Source organism: Nicotiana attenuata, chromosome 1, assembly GCF_001879085.1.
Source record: "Nicotiana attenuata strain UT chromosome 1, NIATTr2, whole genome shotgun sequence".
Taxonomy (NCBI): domain Eukaryota; kingdom Viridiplantae; phylum Streptophyta; class Magnoliopsida; order Solanales; family Solanaceae; genus Nicotiana; species Nicotiana attenuata.
The window spans coordinates 37,994,744-37,999,702 of record NC_031989.1 but is presented as its reverse complement, the minus strand read 5'-3'; the positions used below and the strand labels follow the sequence as shown (position 1 = coordinate 37,999,702).

At 36.3% G+C, this 4,959-nt stretch overlaps 1 long non-coding RNA gene across 1 annotated transcript; it reads left to right on the top strand.

Moving 5' to 3' along the window:
* LOC109240739 lies at positions 363 to 2,745 on the top strand. Its single transcript, XR_002070123.1, has 3 exons — positions 363 to 606; positions 1,096 to 1,200; positions 2,414 to 2,745. It is a non-coding gene; the product is annotated as an uncharacterized LOC109240739 (long non-coding RNA).

Here is a 4,959-nt window from a genome sequence, read left to right as displayed (position 1 = left end):
AAAGCTCATAAAGGAGAATTTCAATTGGAATTGGATTCCATAAAGAGTTTGGAAAATTCAACTCATTGGGATGAGATTTGAATTTTATAATAAAAAAATAGTTCTAAAGCTAGAATCCAAGCTTGAATTGGATTAGGAATGTGAAAGTTCATAAAGTAGAATTCCAATTGGAATTGGATTCCATAAACAGTCGGCTATGAAATTTCCAGCATGTGATTTGAACTTTCCAATAGAACTTTTATATATATATATATATATATATATATATATATATATATATATATATATATATATATATATATATATGTATGTATATATATATATATATATGTATATATATATACACACACACACATCCCCCGAGAAGAGTTAGAATGGCAGTTCCCGCCCCTTGGGCGGTACCAAATAAATGACTACTTGAGGATTTTCCGTTATTTAAATCGTCTGTCTCCGTCATTTGTAGTTATTTATCATTCAATGAATGACTGATAAAGGATTCATTGATATTAGTCTAATCCAATTAGAATGCTTGGTACTTTGTAGTTGTACATAAGCAAAGTATTGAAAATCATTTTGGGAACGTCCAGTGCCAAAGTCACTGAATGGGTAAGTCGCCAATCCCTGGACTATGTAATGTACTTTATCTGCTGGGTTACGGCCAGGCTTGGGCAGAATAGCAGAGCAAGTATTAGTAGCATAACAAAAAAGCCTTCCTCGTCATTAATATCTTTGCTCGCAGCAATTGTGACCTCTCGGGAGAATCGATGACTGCATCAAAGATGCAGTGCTAGTACATCTGAGACTTCTTTTATATATATATATATATATATATATATATATATATATATATATATATATATATATATATGAGTCCTAATTTAGAATAAGAGATATAGATCTTTTACGTATTGTAAAGTCATGCAGAAACCAAGAGAGTTATTCTTGAGAAGACAATTATTTCAAAAAAGTAATAATGCAATACAAAGCCAAGATAAAAATTACTAGTATAAGAAAATTGTTTCTTATTTTTCTACCTTTGAGTTGAGATTTTTGAGAACAATTTCAACACAATATTTTCATTCAATTTGTTCGTAGGGTTTCATTGACCAAAGAGTTGATAGCAAGGATCATTCTTGGTGTGGATACGCCTAGAGTCTTCGCACTATCGAAAAAATTCTGAAACGAGACTCTCTTCACCAGGTACGTCTTAGATCCGATCTTTGACATGTAAATAAATTTTAAACACGAAAGTTCTCCCGAGGATTGTTATTGTCATCCTCTGCGTGTTATGAACACCACCCGCAATCCAACAGTGGTATCAGAGCCATGGTTTCTCGTGTCTAAAATCTATTTACAAATATTTTAAGATTTTATTTGAAGATTTCAAACCATTATCCTTGTGTCTTGTGCAATAGTCAAATTGTTTGAATGCATATGGATTGATATTATTTTATTGTGAATAAAATATGTATTCGTATAAGCTAAACTACTGAGATAGTTCGTAACTTGAATTTAAAAATTCGTATAAGATAGGATGGTAATCTATAATAAGTTATTAGATTATACAATTAATTTAATTGTTATTAGTTTATGAGATATTAAATAATAATAATATTCTGGCATGAATTATTTTATGTGATATATAAGATAAAAATGTTAGAAGTATGTTGAATTTCGTTTTTATGTCACGTGCTTGTTCTTTATATGATTTTGAATTATTATTACATGTGATGTAAATTAATTTAGGACAAAGCATGTAGACAACTTGAATAAAATTCACCACGATTTATCTTTTTCAGAATAGTCCTTTAATTTGGTCAAGTTCCACTCATTTTTCTCGACAAATTCATGAACATATTTTACATCTTCGTTGCCCCAAAAATCTGATGGTGTGACATCATATAGAGGCCCCAAACCTGTCCAATTATCATGCCAAAAATTAGAAGATCCTTCCTTTACTTGTCACCAAATTTGATGGTCTATAAGCTCTCTACATTGTAGCATTTTTCGCCACACATGCGATCCATATTTCTATTGCATCATTGTCGGACCATGTTTCTTGCAGTATTTAACCACCATAAATTCATTCCAGAGTGAGTTTTTTGTGTCATTTACTCTAAAGTTCCACCATAGTTTACAAAATAAGGCCTTGGACATATCAAACATAGACCGAAATCCCACACCTCCTTCCTTTTTTGGTAAACATATGTTATCCATGATGCCCAATGTCTATCCTTTCCGTCTATGGCATTAGTCCAGAAAAACCTTGCAAGCATACGACGTATCTAAGCAATCACATAATTTGGTGGATTTACTGCAGACAACAAATGAATAGGGATATGCTTTGCAACACATATTTGATCAAGACTGCTCTTCCTCTTATTGAAAGTGATTTTTCTTTCTATGATTGCAGCTTATCACTCACCTTGGTGATTAATCCATTGTAGTATGATTTCTTTTGACTATAGAAAATTGGGCATCCAAAGCAAGTAAAAGAAAAAGCCTTGGGCAAACACCTGTATGAATCTCCATCAAGATGGCCATGTCCATAGGAGCAGATTCATGCAAATAAATGATTGTATTTGTACTGCACGCATTAAATACTAATTTTGAATAGGTTCAGATATTTGAATACCAAAATGAAATATTCAACCAATTAATATATTTTGAATTTGAAAAAGAGTAAGAAGAAATATTCAGATTTCTTATTTTTTATTTCTCGAACCGAGAGTTCCATGAATTGGAATCCTGATGTATATATATATATAAATGGTCCAACATGAGCAAGAATTCTCATGAACATTTGGAACAGTCTGATTATGAGTATAAGAGTTATTTTTAAATAGTGTTTGATCAATTACGTATTAATTATGGGGAATAAACCCCCATAGAAAATAATATTTATGATAGTAATAACATAGTAGCGAAATACGGTAATCAACTAGAATAAAAAGAACAACAAGGGCACACAGATTTTAATGTGAAAACCCCTTTTGAATAAGGGAAAAAACCACAGAACGAGAGGAGCAAAATAGTTTACTATGATGAGGATGTAACGACCAGACCGGTTGTTTTGAGCTCTAGCGCGTCGTTCAGCGATTTGAAGCCCTGAGTAGCTTCACTTCAGGTATTATGACTTGTACGCGTGGTCGAAATTGAATTCCGGGAAGTTCGAAGTTGATTTGGAGAGAGAATTCTCATTTCGGAAGCTTTAAGTTGAAAGAATTGACTAAGATTGGATTTTTGAGTAAACAACCTCGGAATCGGGATTCGAAGGTTCCAGCTGGTTCGTATGATGATTTCGGACTTGGGTGTATATCCGGATCAGGTTTTGGAAGACCCGGAAATCTTTCGGCACTTATTGTGGAAGTTAGCATTTTTGGAAGAATTTCATAAGTTTCCGTGTTATCAATGTCCGTTTGGGATTCCGAGTTTGGGAATAGCTCCGTATGGTGATTCTGGTGCTGGGAGTGCAATCAGAAGTGAATTCGGAGCTCCGTGGGTCATTTTGGAGTCATTTGGCTAAAGATAGAAGTTTGAAGGTTCTTGAGAAGTTTGACCGGAAGTGGACTTTTTGATATTGGGGTCGGATTCCTATTCCGGAAGTTGGAGTAGGTCCGTAATGTCGAATATGACTTGTGTGCAAAATTTGAGGTCAATCGGATGTGAATTGAAGTTTGAATTTCTCAAGTTCATTAAGTTTGATTTGGGGTGTGATTCGTGATTTTAGCGTTTTTTGATATGATTTGAGGCCTCGAGCAAGTCCGTAATGTGTTTTGGGACTGGTTGGCATGATTGGTTGGGGTCCCGGGGGCCTCGGGTGTAACCGCACCTGCGAGGCTTGGGCCGCAGGTGTGGAGCTGCAGAAGCGGCCTAGGAGGCGCAGAAGGGGAAGATGGCCGCCCAGGTGAAGTGCCGCAGGTGCGGGGCATCGACCGCATCTGCGCAAGCACAGAAACGAGAAGGAAGACCGTAGAAGCACTGATTGGCGCATGTGCGATGGGGCCTCCGCAGAAGCGGCGAGGAGTCCGCAGGTGCGGAAGTTGCTGGGCAGAATACATTAAATAGCGGGGTTTGGCCATTTTGCTCATTTTTCTCTATTTTGGGGCGATTTTTGAGCTTCTTGAGAGGGGCTTCCACCTAGCAACTTGGAGGTAAGTTAATCCTACCTATTATGAGTTAAATACAATGATTATGTGTAGATTTTAACATGGAAATTAGTGGAAAACTTGGGGTTGAGGGAAAAACCTAGAAAATTGGTATTTTTGGATTTTGACCACGATTTTGGACATGAAATTAAGAGTAAATTATATATTTGAGTTCGTGAGGTTATGGGTAAAGTTTATCTTCGAAAAATTTCGGAATCCGGACACGTGGGTCCGATGGCGATTTTTGTCAACTTTTCGATCGAGGTTAGGAATTGTTATAAATTGGTTTATAATGAGTAGTGATCTCTTATTAATGGGTTTACATAATTATTGGCTAGTGTTGGAGCATTTTGCATCGATTTGAGTCTTCGGAAGGGCGTGGATTGCCGGTTATGGAACTTTGGAGCGAGGTGAGTCTCCTTTCTAACCTTGTAAGAGGGAATTATCCCCATAGGTGAATTAATTGAATATCTGCTACTAATTATGGGGGCTACGTACGCACAAGGTGACGAGAGTCCGTGCGTAGCTGCTATTATGCTTATGTACGGGTAGTCTTGTCACGACCCCGGTTCGCCTTCCTTAAACCACCGTGACGGCACCTAGTCCCTACGACTAGGTAAGCCTAAAAATGCAGAAAATAAGCCAATTTGCAGAAGAAAAACAAACAAAAACTGAAATAGTGAATAAAATAGTGTTTAATAGTGCCGCTCGGCATACACCATATCAACTCTTGAATACTAATACTTATCCCAAAACCCGGAATCTCATGAAATCACAAGCTAAGGATACTACATAGTGCTCTAACTCCAGA